Source organism: Amblyomma maculatum, chromosome 7, assembly GCF_055883805.1.
Source record: "Amblyomma maculatum isolate TAMU_Amacu chromosome 7, ASM5588380v1, whole genome shotgun sequence".
NCBI classification, from domain to species: Eukaryota; Metazoa; Arthropoda; class Arachnida; order Ixodida; family Ixodidae; genus Amblyomma; species Amblyomma maculatum.
The window spans coordinates 9,154,807-9,169,941 of NC_139350.1; positions in this window are offsets into that span (position 1 = coordinate 9,154,807).

A 15,135-nucleotide genomic window follows, 5' to 3' on the forward strand; every position below is an offset into this window, starting at 1 on the left:
AAAATATATTAGCTTATGATGCTTATGCATATTCTTACGTCAGTGTCCTTCCAGTTAATGCAACACTACCCTAAGAGGGTGCTACATATAGTCGTTTGCCGATGAGGCATCTAGCGTTAATGCGATGGAACTATGGGCAACATATGGTACTAGCCCTCACAATCGCCCTTAGAATTAGAGCTTACACACTCCCACACAATTGCCAACTATATATAGCTACAATAACAGATGTGAAGATTATATATCCTTAAATTATCACTGAAAACCTATTTTAGGAGATTTAATTCTGTGTAAACTAATATCGGTGTCTTCTCATTTCAAACCAAACGTCGAAGCCCGAATTAACTAGCTATAATGTGCTGCAGATAGAGAATGATTTGTTGTCTCATTAGGATAGAGAATGATCTGTTGTGTCATTTGAACGCCATGGGGTATGTATGATGATTGAAAAAACCTTCAACATTTCATGTATGCACGCTGGCTTAACATCGTCATACATGTCATTCGACACATCTCCCGATATTATGCAGCTGCATGAAATGTTTCAACGACATGAGCCTAAAATGTTATTATTCGAGAGTTGGAAATGATTTGCTATGGAAACGTGCATCCAGCTGTGGATTTTGATTTCATTGTACTTGCTGCTTATTTTACGAAAGGCTATAGTGTCATCCTTGTCATCAGCCTAACTATACCTACTGCAGGGCGAAGGCTTCTCCCATATTCCCTCAGTTAACCTGGTCCAGTGCTAGCTGCATCCACTTGACCCCTGCGAACTTCTTAACCTCATCCACCCGCTTAACTTTCTGCCGCCCCCTGCTATGCTTTCCTTTCCTTGGAATCAAGTTTGTTGCCCTAAGCGACCATCGGTTATCCTTTCTTCGCACTGCATGTCCTGCGCATGTCCATTTTTTCTTCATGTTTTCCACTAGAATGTTAGTGACAAGTTATTTCTCTGAACCACTCTGCATGTTTCCTATCTCAACATTATCCCTACCATTTTTCTTTCCATAGCCCTGTGTGTTGTTTTCAACTTAAGTAGAATCCTCTTTGTTAGCCTCTATGTTTCAGCTCTATAGGTAAGTACAGGTAAGATGCAACTGTTGCATACTTACCTCTTGATTGATACCGGCGAGCCGCTAATCATAATCTGGTAGTGCTTGCCAAATGCTCTCCACCCCAATCTTGTTATCCTTGTTAATTCCCTTGCATGGTCCGGATATGCGTTTACTACATGTCCGAAGTAGACATATATTCGCTGACTTCCAGTGCTTTGCTACCTAAAGTAAACTGGTGTTCCTTCCCTAGGCTGTTGAACATTTTCTTAGTCTTCTGCATATTGATTTTCAAGCCTACCTTTCTACATTTCCTGTCTAGGTCATCAATCATTCTGTGCAGTTCATCCCATGAGTTACATAGCAAGGCAATGTCATCAGCAAATCGCAGATTACTGAGGTATTCTCTATCTACCGTTATCCCTAACTGCTCCCATTCCAAGTCTGCTTCTAAGCAAGCGGTGAATAGTACTGGGGAGATCGTGTCTCCTTGCCTAACCCCTTTCTTTATAGGAATTTTGTTTCCTTATGCAGAACTATATGGTTGCTGTGCAGCCCCTATATATACACCAGCACTTTCACGTGCGGCTGATTTCGCAATGGCTGCATGACCGCCAGGGTTTCTACTGAGTCAAATGCTTTTTTGTAATCGGTATGTATAAGGGCTGGTTATATTCCGAGCTTCCTGGTTGATGCTATGGATATGATCGATAGTAGAGAGTAATCCTTTGCAAAAAGCTGCTTCTTTTGCTTGGTTGTAGTCTAAAGTTACTGTAGAGTACAGGTTAAATAAGTGCTGCAAGAAAATTGTACAGTATTCATAATTTACTGTGAGAGTGTGAAATTTCGCTGGGAATACTCATATAATGATCCGCATTAAACTTGTTTTCATATACCCCGTGCAGTATCCATTTGCGTAGGAAAAAAACCCGTTGCAAGCTGAGCTGTTCTTATGTAAAATATCCTGGCATTGCAAATTTACTATTCTGCAGCAAGCGCCGAGATAGAGGTCCCCAAGTGCTTGATTGCCGGCTGTCTCCGCATATGACTGGCGCGCTAGTTTTTTGCCGCTCCTATGCTTTCTACGATGTGCAAGCTGTTTATATTGCGTTACCAAGAGAATGTTCAGCGACCATTCGCATTTTTTTGAAATGTCTAGATATCATATACACAAGCGATCTGAGCCCACGACTGCTGCACTGGCCGCTGGTTAGCTGCTATACGCTTTTGGGCTGATTTTGTGGGTAGATCTGACATCATTTACACCAAATCTACACTCGACGACCGTCATGCTCGCGTAAGCGGGTGAATATCGCTTTCCACACACGCCGAAATCACTAGCTCTGTCTGCATACTCGTCACGGATAAGCGTCTATTTACAGCTCTTGAGTGCTGAAGTGTGAACACGGAAATCTAGCCACTCGATCGTTACAATCTATTATAATTCTGCTGAAGTCCATAAAACACACTGCAGCTATTAAAGCAATGCTTATCGCTCCGCTGCCAGTCTGCTGAGGACGGCTGCGACCGGGCGCGTACGCTCGAACATGATTCGATCGTTGCGTCATCGCTAGCCAGAAAATACCTATAGCGGTCACACGGCAGTATAATATGTGGTCGCATGGTCATGCTATCATCAGATATAATTGTGCGACAAACGTATGCGCCTGCGACGAAATCTGCATGCATGCCAATAGCCTAAAATCGCAAACGCATAGCTGATCACCAAAAGTGCGCCGCATATGAGCGCACCGAAAAGACGAATCTCGACAGCTGCAGCGGTACGTGCTTGAATGCTTTAGAGTAATTGCCATCCTGTACGTGGTACTCTGTGAGGTCCGAACGATCGGCTGAAATGTCGGAATTAAATGTATACGGGTTGGCGTCCAACGCACATGTACGTATTCAACAATAAAAATGTAGAATGTTTTGATTGGATGGTCAACGGAAAATATTCACTTCGGCAGCCCATTAAAGCTGCGTTTTTAGGATGTAAATGACAATAGGAAGATCAGGGGAGAAAAGTGGTCCATCGTGGGCGGGTTTTATACAGGGATAGGTAATACTGGAAAATCACAAGACAAATTGGTCCATTATAGCCAGTTTTAAAAAACAGAATGGTCAACGCCGGAAGAACACAGGACACCTTGGTCCATTGTAGCCAGTTTTAAAAAACGGAACGGGCAACGCCGGGAGAACACAGGACAAAATGGTCCATTGTAGCCAGTTTTAAAAAAGGAACGGCCAACGACGGCAGAACACAGGACAACTTGGTCCATTATAGCCAGGTTTAAAACACAGAACACCCAATGCTGGAGGAACAGAGGATAACATTGTCCATTGTAGCCAAGTTTAAAAACCGGAGCCCCCAATGCCGGAAGAACGCAGGACAACTTGGTCCATTGCAGCCAGTTTTAAAAAACGGAACGACCAACGACGGCAGAACACAGGACAACTTGGTCCAGTGTAACCAGCTTTCAAAAATGGATCACCCAATGATGGAAGAACAGAGGTTAACATTGTCCATTGTAGCCATGTTTAAACACCGGAACCCCCAATGCTGGAAGAAAACAGGACATCTTGGTCCATTGCAGCCTGTTTTTAAAAACGGGAAACCCAACGATGGCAAAATACAGGACAACTTGGCCCATTGCAGCCAGTTTTGAATCCCGGTGCGACCATTATTGGAGGAACAACGGACATCTCGGTCCAATATAGGCATGCTGTATGCACGGCAGCGCCAATATTGGGAATGCACTGTACATCATGGCCCAATCTAGCCAGCGTCTGATATTGGCAGCACCAACACTGGGAGAGCATTGGCTAGTCCGGGGCCATTGTTGGACGTGGTGTTGACTGGCATGTCCTACATTGGGAGCACGTTGGTAAGGCTGGTCCAGTGTAGGGCCACTGTTTGCCGTCGTACTTCCAACATTGGCCCAATGCATTGTGCTGCCTGGGCGTTTTGATGAATTGATGAATATGTAGTAGAATGCATAACTTCAAAGGACAATTTTTTTATTGTTTGCCGCTCTTTTCAATTAGGCATAACTGTTCTTGTCCATTTCCTTGAATAAAAGTTGTTGTTTATCCATGTATTAAACCGACTACGTCTGTTATACATGTACGTGCGTCAGTCGCGAGACAGCATATATATATTCTGTCTTTCAAGCGACTGATTTGTTTTGAACGAAGCTAGAACAGCGCACTCCACTAGACAACTGAAATTTTAACCATATGCGTAAATGTTGTTCCTTACTCTGAATCTGAGACGCGGCATAAATTTTCGCCGGTGCCTCTTTTGCTCTAAAAGAAAACAGAAGTGGTTGCCAGAATCTCCACCATCATTTTGCAATGCACACACGTCAGGACACGCTACACCTGTTCACAGCTTGCGAAAGAACACTGCATAGCCCGATAAATTTATTTCTGTACAAAAGTTAGGGGCAAAAAATGTTGAAGTGTACCAGCTTCATTTGACCGCGCTCGGCCGCACTGACGAAGGCGCACGTGAGCGGTGTTGACTTTATTTTATTCCTCGTACACGATAAATCTTAGGCGCTGATTACGGCGTCTTCGTATAAACCATAAGGGGTGAAATGTCCTGCTGGTTGCAACTGATGCGGGCGGAGCGAATAGCGTTTCCCTTGCGCGTGAACGGCGGCAGCAGAGGCGCAGCAGTGGGGCGGTGGTGACCGAGGCGCGGCGGGGGATGCAAACAGACTCCATTGGTGAGGGAAGTGAAGCGCTCTCTCCCTCGAGACCGGCCGTGCCTACACATGGGGCAGCTTTTCCCCTCGCACTCCTCTGTGTGCCCCTCCGCGCCATCCGACGCCGACAGCCCCATAGCAACGCTGACGCTGTTGATATTTGCCCCATATTTAGGCTAAAAATGAGCACGTGACTTCCGGCACGTTTTTTGCAACGCATCAGGGATACATGGGGCCTCTCCTCAGTTTTTTCCTTCCTCCATGCCTTTACTGCTAAAACAGCTAGGATAAAAAGGCACGCTTTTTATTTCCCCGTCGTATTCCGAGCCACAACGGAACTGAAGACGCGCCATTCCGCAGAAAGAAGTTGGCGGCCTCTCATTACATTTCGCTAGCGTGTGTCTTATGGAAAGAATTATATACCACGTTCGAAATCTCCCAGTACAATGTGTTGCTTCGTGGTTAGCCAGGAAAATGTGTCTGTGCACCGTCAGCTGCTAAAGCAGAATCTGGGCTTAAATTCGCCGGCAAGCAATTTCGTTACCTTATGACGTTATGACGCGACCTGGCTTTGAACTCACATGCGTGAGCGCGGCGACAGCAAGTGACGAGCTGCACCGTCGGGCGAATAATGTTGCACGTATCTGTAGCTTGCCTCGTAGCTGGGATGTGCTGAAAAAGAAGCTCGCTGGTCGCCGGTAGTACACGCGCCATTAGCTAACATTTCGCTCTGGCCGTTTCTTCCCCGAGTTCAGTCTTATTGGTTTACGGGAAAGGAAAGGCGCAGTATCGGTCACACTTGTTTCTGTGGGCCCCTGAAAAGCGTCATAGGAGAAGGAAGGTGAGAGTGAAAGTGGAAAGAGAGAAAGACGAGCCGTACTGAAGGGCTACGGAGTAATTTCGACCACCGTGGGATCATTACCGAGTGCCGACATGGTACAGCACAGGGATGCCTCTTCGTTTCGCCTCCATCGAAATGCAGCCGCCTGCAGTCGAGATCGAAACCGGGTACTCTGGCACAGGCATCTTAACCACTGCACCACCGCGGCGGGGGCCCCGAGTTGTGTCCTCGACTCAGCAAGCACATCGCCTTGGTCACGGCCGCTGCTGCTCTACCGCAGCCGCAGAGGTTTTTCATTAGCGGCGAGGTAACCGCTTTGTTGAGATAAAGGGAATGATCTGCCAATCACTAACGGTGATATCAAGATTGGTGTCAAGCAAGCGCACTGGCGTCTAGCGAGTCGAGGCTGTTTGATTCTAAGTGACTGCTGTATAGTTTGCTTTCTCAAAACCAGATCAAGGAACAGCTTAAGAGTGTGCTTAGTGAGCCAGAGTGCTCTGACACCGCTCGATGGTGCACCTCTTCCGCGAGTTCATGATCTTCCTTGGCCCCGCAATAGCGCCGGCTTGACCATTACTTCTCTCGCTGCACCGCTGCCGTAGGGAAATGCTTCTTTACCCTGGCTAACAGGCAGGGACGTAAACGTTTCAAAAAGAGAACAGAGAGCAGGTTGCGGGACTGTGTAAAAAAAGTGCTTCTACATTGTTCCAGGTTGTTGCAGCTGCTATTGGCGTCTTATTTCAAAGTTGTCTTGCCAAGTTTAAATCGAACGCGGCCGAAGGCGGCAGACACCATGTTCTTCGTTGATCGCCAATCAGGTTTTTTGTTGTGACCATCGCAGAGAGTACATTTATTTCCGGGCGCAGATCAGCGCAATAAAGTGCTTCTCTTGGAAGCTTTTGTCTGCCTTCTTCCACTGCCCTCACGACTCTATATGTATACGTTACAATATGTGAACAAATGGTAATTCTGTGCATCCGCTTTTATATATTTGCACATGTACATCGCCGATCACAGCATCGGCTAATTTGGGGAAAATAATTTGCATTGCTAAGGTAAAGACCGTGGCATACAGTGCTGTGCTGTAATGCGCATCTAAGCATGTCACAATTGATAACGGATGCCTGCGGGGCAGGCCGCAGCTCGTGGACCCTCGATTGGTGGCCATAGTAGCCGCTTTTGTCCTCGAAACTTCGGCGGGACTTTCATGACCATCAGGACTCTCTTTTAAGAGAAACTGTATATTTATGTCGTATGGTGTTTCACATAATGTTTTCGAAAGCATGCAAATGAGGCAGCAAATTATTACAAAAGACCCAAAGATGCTAGAGAACCTAAACCGCAGCTAGCTTGAACATGCAAATCAGAAGCCATTTTTTATTCCTTTCTGCACGCATTACTGCGAGTGAGGATCAAGGCAGCCCTTAATGAGCTGGTGACGATTGAAGCAAGTCCACGCATTTCTCATCTGGTTTTAACACCTTCCAAGAAGGCTGCCACACAGCCCGTCTATATAGGGCTCAATACCTGTATATATATACCGGGTGACCTAGCTAAATATGATCTAGATTTAAAAAAAATATACTATGGGTACGAACCCAGTGAAAACAAGTCAGAGCTGTTCAGAATCTGAACTCATCTTTTCTAGCGCTTTTTTAACACACAAGGGGCACGAGATGAAGGAGGAACACATAACAACAGGACGAACGCTAGTCTTCAACTGTCGTTTATTGAAGCAACATGTCATATATACGATCTCAAAGTGCACATCACACATGCGTAGTGAGGGTGTCAGAGGAGGTCAGAATCGTCTATGTTAATCTGCGGTACTTTTTTTTTTTCGTTCACCGATGTTAATTATTAAATACTAGCTTTTTAAATTATTGCCAATCCGACGACAGCACTCTCGCAGGGCCAATGGGAGAGCTTCAGTGTTGCCAACTCTGTAGGCTAACCTTCCGCCAAAAGTGTCTCCAAAATCCGCTAAAAATTTTCAAAAAACCACCAAAATTACCGCTAATATGTACTGCGGTGCTAGGTGTAAAAATAATGGAGTGAAAGCTCTGTATGGCTTAAAAATGGAAGGAAATTTATCCTTCTTTGCCTTCAGCAGAACAGGTTAAGCAAAACCGAAACCAGAATGTCGACCGCCGTCGTAAATAGCTAGCCTCTGCTCGTCCGTGCAACAGGCAGCCTCGAGCAGAAAAGCTGGCAAATTGTATCCCAATATATCTGTGGCTGATAGAAAAGAACTGTTTTAGCACATCATTCGCTACCAGCATCCGGGGCAGTTCGCACTACTGTTCGCGCCTTTCAACGAACATTCTTCTCTGTAATTCTCATGCAAGAAAAATTGACATAAACTGGCCATAAGACAATTCTACCGTTCTTAAAAATAGTGCTGAATAAATTGTTTAAAACGGCAACATGCAATATTTTACAGATTTATAAGCACTTGGAAATGGCAATTACAAGAATGCAAATAACACTGATCGGTAACTGCAGGAAGTTCAGCTGGCTAAACGATCTTTTAAATTTCGCTTATCGTCGCGCGCCTCGCAGGTTCGACAGACGGCATCAATGGATATTTAACACCCCAGAGCATCCACGGCACCAGCTGCACAGATCGTCACTACCTCTAAGCGTATCATATAACTGTCCACGTCAACGGTGTTTACCGCATCACGGACGACCAGACGGCTATCGCTCTTTGAGATCACCCCCACAGTTCTTCGCACATAACCTCCTGGCATAATTTAAACAGTGACGAATGACAGAACTTAACATCCACTAAAAATCCACTGTAAAACATGAAATCCACTAAACAGCGGGACCCGCCAAATAAATATTCGTAATCCGCTAAAAAAACCGCCAGCCGCTAGATGCAAATTTTACCCGCCAAGACACCAAATTAACCGCGAAATTTAGCGGGAAATCCGCTAAAATGGCAACAGAGCTTGCTGCGCTCTTGCTTCAAATATGCCGCGGGCGAGAAAGGGTCCACCGCCATGCAGGGCCACGGCGCCGAGCTGTCTGGATGCTAGCTTATGTTCAAACACGTCGCTTCTCTCCCTTTGGCATGGCTCGCCTCCAATGCACTGGTGCTTTGCAGAAAGGTATCCGGATTTTGTGAAGTTTGGCGTCCGGCGAATGTCTGGGCGGCTTTGGCTGGGCACAACAGCACCCCCGCCATCAGAAAATGCTCCGGGAAGACGAGCTGCTCGCATGTGGCTAGGATGCCGGGCGCGCTCGTTCGCCAGGTTCCCCACTCTCGTTTCGTGGATTGCTTACAGCTACGTGGGGCGGCGTACAGGACGGTGTCACTGCGGATTTCTCGCCGATGGAGCCGGCTCCAACCATCTCAGCTGCCAGGGGCTCAACCAAGGTAACCCCAGACACTGCTGTTCGAGGCTCGATCGGCTCGCCGCTTCCCCAGGCTGTGTCTCATTCTCTGGAGCAAGTACAATTTGATCCGAGACTTCCTGACTATCTAACCATTCGGTTATATAGCGGCTTTCACAATTGAAACCCGCTATATAACCGCCAAATCCAAGAACGTTTGGTACAGTTTTTCTCCCGCCGATACCTGTCCCTAAGCTCCAATGGTGACAGCCGATGTCTTTTCAGTAAGGACTCTTTCAGGTAATTCTAGTTTTTCAAGTCACCGTCTAACACGCGCTTGATTTCTTTCGACGCCTCAGCGGAGAGAAGAGCTACCAATTTTTGTGCCCAAGAATCGAAGCGCTTACTTTTGCAGACACACTCGAAATCTGCCAAATACTCAGCCATATCCTCGGCGATGAGGAACGGTTGCAGACTCTCTCGCGGCTTTGAAATGTTACCTTGAATGACAATTAAAGCTTCATGCCGTTCAACACTTTTTTAATGTGCTGAAAGCTCGAGCTGCATAAGCTTCTTTAAGCGGGAAAACCGTATTTTGCGTTCTAACCTTTCACGCTCATAACGCTCTTGGCGTTCAAGTTTTTACGCTCCTCGCTCTTTTGGCTTCCGCCTTCCCTTTTCTCTCGAATATCATGCCAGGCCTCTGCGGCTTCAACCGTCACTTCCTCTGCCAGAATGATCTCAAGAATTTTCTTTTTGTTGAGCTCAGATCGATGCCCAACTCATCACAAATTCGGAGAATTTCTCTGACCTTGTAACTCTCCATCATTTACACCGGCCTCTTGTTGTTTGCCTTTTTAGAATTAGTGTACAAGACGTTCGCTACCTCGCTCCTAGCAAGAGACGCGCAAGCTTTTCTCACACTGATTGCCCTCTCAGCATACCTTGGTTTTCAAAACACTTCCTGCAGTTTGAAACACGCAGAATTAACACAATACTACGTTCAGCCTTTCTCTAAGCTTTCCTGTGTGTCAGAGAAAGTCTGGCGTTTGAGGGAAACTTCAGGTACTCACCACGCCGAGGTGCCTGACGCAGGTCAATTCCGCAGCTGCCATCCAGTGTTGTGCCGGTGGGGTTATCACACAGTACCCCACCGTCAACAGGGTTGTGCCAAGGCGTTGGTTGCATGGCTCTCGTCATCCGTTTCGTAAACGAGGACTGTCAGCTCCCCGGGTGGTAGTGATGAATCCGAGTCGGTGCTGGTGAGATGAAGAAAAAGCTTTATACACTATTTACAGGCATTTACACAACGAGATCGGCTCTGGGGCCAAAGGTTAACATAGCCATACGCGACTGTTCTCGCGCAGCGACGGCCGCGGAGATTCCGCCACGTCCGCTCTCTCAGGGGCGAACTGCTCCCGGCTGGTGCATTGTGCCGCGCGCGCGATCTGTCTGCGACAGGACGCTACGTGCGCGCGACTATGTATATACATCAATGGTATTATATATATATGTGTATATATTTTGTAAACAATTGCAGTGGCCGCTCGCGCGCAGGCATTTGTGGACAGTGCTCGGACACTTGCGCGCGAGCGATGCGAACTCGTTGACCGTCTTTACTTGGTAAATGATGTACAAAGCTCCCCCTGTCCATTCTTCCTATCGCTCCCCTCTCTACTTCCCCTCGCTATCCTCTCCTTATCCCCTTTTCCTTCCCGCCGGCCGCAGCTCAAGTGCTTCAGTTTTTTAGATAGCAGCTGCCGCGGCCGGCAATACTCTTTTCCTTCTTTTTGATTATTAAAAAAATAATAAATCACCCACTACCACCACCACTGCTCCCGATGGACGCTAGTGACGAACTGACACTCGGAGTCGCGAGCGGAAGCACTTGAGTCTGTAAAGCGAGAATCCGTTGGCGCTCAAGTGGTCCAATCCGATGGCAGCACTTTCGCAGAGCCAATGGGTGAGCTTGCTGCGCTCTTGCTTCAAATATGCCGCTGGGCGAGAAGGGGCCCACCGCTAGGGCCATGTTCCCGGCTGTCTGGATCCTCAGCTCATGTTCAAACACGTCGCTTCTCTCCCCTTGGCACGGCTCGCCTCCAATGCACTGGTGCTGTGCAGAGGAGTATCCAGATTTTGTGAAGGAGGCGTTCGCCAAAGAAGTTTGGCGTCCGGCTGAATTTCTGGGCGGCTTTGGCCGGGCACAACAATACCATGTTACGCAGGCCACAGTTTTCAAATAAATGTGTCCCTGAGTGAAGAAACCTAACCGCAGATTAGTAAAATACCTGTTTCTTGGAGGGCAATATGAAAGACGAGGAAATTGGGGACATTAAGCTAATTCCCCTCGTGGGTATGTGCTATTGTCAAAGGGCACAACAACAATATCTGAATGGTAAAATGTTGCTCTAAACTCTCTCTGCGCAGTCCAACGTGGCGATCCTTTTCACAGGCGACTTTATTATCTCTTTAATTATTTACGCATCAAACATGCAGCGCACATCAGCAAGATTAGAGACGCAGACGCACCTGGGAAAGAAGAGGATGAAGAAGCGCCGCCTTGTTTCACGAGGCGGCTCGTGGCAGAGAAAGAAGAAGAAGAAAGAACGCTTTGGCGTTGGAAAATACTGTCGCTTTTAGACTGGGCTTTTTCAGTCCGTCTTCCAGATTTTACTCCAATTTTCCAGGCTGAGTTGCTGGTGGTGGTGCTTGCTCTGCGCAAGGGGAAGGAAGACGAAGTGGAGGTTTCCGAATGCCTGAAGCTAGCGCTCTTCCGTTTTTCTGAATTTCTATCGCTTTCAGCTTTTTGTGATCTCGTCATCCTTCGGGATGGCGGGTGCACGACCCCTGCGCCCACCCGCCACTATCGAACATGCTGCGGCGTACTCGACGGGTCACCTCAACGTCGCGGACGTGGAGCTTCCAGACTCGGCAGATAACTCCACAGTGACTGAGATGGATTCTGACAGCAGCTACACGTCTGTACAGTCGCGCCGCCTGAAAAGGAAGCTGCGCCGAACATCAATAATGAGTGAGACTCCAAAGAAAAATGCTGAAAAGCAAGGGATCTTTTCCGTGGCCTTCGTACAAACAACGGCAACGGCGAATCTGAATGTTATAAACAGACAGCACCTGACCCAGTTTTTTCGACCAGCTGGTTCCCGGTGAAGTTGACGAAGTCAGAATTAATCCCTGGAAGAATGGCCTGACCGTGGATGTCAAATCCCAGGCTACAGTGGACAAGCTGAAAGGAATTCGAGCGCTTGGCAACATGCCGGTCCGTTCCTTTCTTGCACATGGGAAAAAGACTACTGCGGGTGTAATCACCGACGTTGACCCCGAGATAAGTGAAAGCGATCTCTACACGCTGATCAAATCTACGGCGCGCATTGTGGATGTTCATCGTTTCGGCCGCTCAAAGTGCGTTAAATTAGTTTTTGAAACTGAATCCCTCCCGTCCCACGTTAAAGCGGGCTATGTGAGACACCCAGTCCGGATGTACGTTCCAAGACCTGTTCAGTGCCACAAATGCCACAAGATTGGACATGTGAGTGCCGTTTGTCGAAACGAGGTATCCTGCCGTCGATGCGGCGGTACGCATCCTCATGACACATGCCAGACGGAGACTATCAAGTGTGCGAACTGCTCGGGTGCCCATGAAGCAACGGCTAAGGACTGTCCTAAAATTAGGAACGAAAGACGTATACTAAAGAAGATGGTGCGAGACAACTCGACTCATCAAGAAGCGGCAGCATCTATTCGTCGTAGCAAGCACCGTTCCCGACGCCGACACAAGGAATCGGAAGGCAAGCCTAGCCAGAATAAGTCAACTTCCGAGGTAACGTCAGCTCAGGTGCCACAACATATTGAGTCTAATCCCGTTAAGAATACTCTTGCTGTAATGTCACAGGCAATGTCACAGGCCAATGATCAGACAGAAGCTGTTGTATTACCTGCCGCCTCTGATGTTGAGTGGCCTGCTCTACCATCAAAGGCCATCGCCAGGCCTCATCCCAGTTTGATTGCCACACGTGCTGAAAATTCCGACAACCTCGACAGCCAGCAGGTGAAAGAAATGCTGAAACAGCTGGTTCGTTCAATGCGGGTGCTACTTTCCAGCATCAACACGCAAACATCAAAGTTTGCTGTTAAGTTTTTGGACGCATTTGAGCCGCTTTTGGCGGCATAGCAATAATTCACAATGGCGCAACAAAACTAATGCCACCTCAGTGACGATGCACTTGCGCCGCAGTGTAGTGATGCATTGGAATGTCCGAGGCCTGCGTGGTCGGCTGACTTCCGACAGCGGGTACAGAAGTACCGCTTTCCCGTGATTGTGATCTGCGAGCCCAACATGTCGGCTGCTTTCCGCCTTTCTGGATATGTTCTGCTGTGGTCTCGAGAAGCAGACGAAACAAGCAAAGTGCTGGTGTGTGTACGCCAAGACATTGCTCACGTCCGCCATGCTCTGCAGCCCCACAGCACGAACCACTACATTTGTTTGACATTAACCCTGAAAGGACGAGTATGTTCTGTAATTGGCGCCTATACTCCACCGAGAAATGGCTTGGACAAGTCATATCTATTTTCAACTATCCAGTGCTGTACAGCTCCTCGTATTATTGTGGGGGACTTTAATACTCACCACCCTCAATGGGGTAGTGCCATAATGAGCTATTGACGAAGAGACCTGGCAGGCTTTATGCATACGCAAGATCTCGTCAATATAAACGACGGCTCACCGACGTTTCTACGCGAAACAACCTACAGCAGCTGCTTGGATGTGGCGTTTGTTTCCAGAAGCCTCCATCCCTCTGTTTCTTGGTGTAGTGATGTGGAAACACATGGGAGTGATCACATACCAACGTACATACGCATCAAGTGGTTTGCATCTGCCACTGCGCCTCGTGTGCAATACAGAGACTGGCCCGCCTTTAGGGCATCGGTGGAGACTTCCAGCGTGGACCTCCGGTCACCATCTCAAATAGAGGGCCTCATTACTTCCTCTCTATGTGAGAACACTCGCTATGTTTGTGTGCCGATGTCAGTGTCCAGCATCGACGTGGAATTCGAGCGACATCGCGCAATCCGTCGGTGAGCTGAAAGGAAGTACAGAAGAACAAAATCCGCGCAAGATCTCGCACTTTCTCGCAACGCTAAACGACACGTTCTACGCCACCTGGAGAGGCTAGGACGGCAACGTTGGAGGCAGTTCTGCTCATCACTGGATCCCCGTAAACCTCTGTCGCGTATTTGGCATGTCGCAAGAAGCTCGCGCACACCTCCGCGAGAAAGGCACCCTTTTCGTGCCCTGGCCCTTTATCAAAGCCGCAATGAAGTTGACGTAGCTGAAGATTTTTGTAAAATGGTTGTGGGCACAAATCAGGCACAGTTACCAATTTCAGAGGTTTTCGCGCCACCTTCGCCGAATGATCAATACGACGTGCCCTTTACAATAGCTGAATTAGACGCCGCTCTTGCTTCTTGTCGGCATTCATCTGCACCAGGTCCTGACGGGATTACTTATACAACCTTATCAAACCTAGGAAAGGATGGCAGAACTGCACTACTTAATTACTTCATTGATATATGGGCTTGTAGTACTGTTCCTGAACACTGGAAGATCATCCGCCTGGTTGCTCTTTTGAAGCCTTGAAAGCCTCCTCTCGAACTTACCTGATACCGGCCAGTTGCCCTAGCAAGCTGTGTTGGAAAAGTTATGGAGCGAATGGTGCTGACAAGACTGGAGTGGTATCTAGAGAGTAATGATCTTTATGCGAATATGATGACTGGATTTCGCCGCGGACGCTCTTCCATTGATAGCGTCATCGGCCTTGTGGAGACAGTAGAAGACGAAAAGCGTCACCGTCGACTAGTAGCTGCTGTCTTTTTAGATATAAAGGGAGCTTACGACAACATTCTACATGATGCTATTCTTGATGCGCTTGACGACGTGGGAGTTGGTGGCCGGCTGTACTTGTGCATTGTAAGCTATCTCAGTGGCTGCTCTGTTTACATGACTACGCCTGAAGGAGATACTACCCACTTTCAGGTCGGTCATGGAGATACTACCCACTTTCAGTCCTCAGCCCAACTTTATTTAACGTTGCGCTAATTGGCCTGGTGAGTGAACTGCCAGCTAACATCCACATAAGTACATATGCTGACGACATCTGCATCTGGGCCT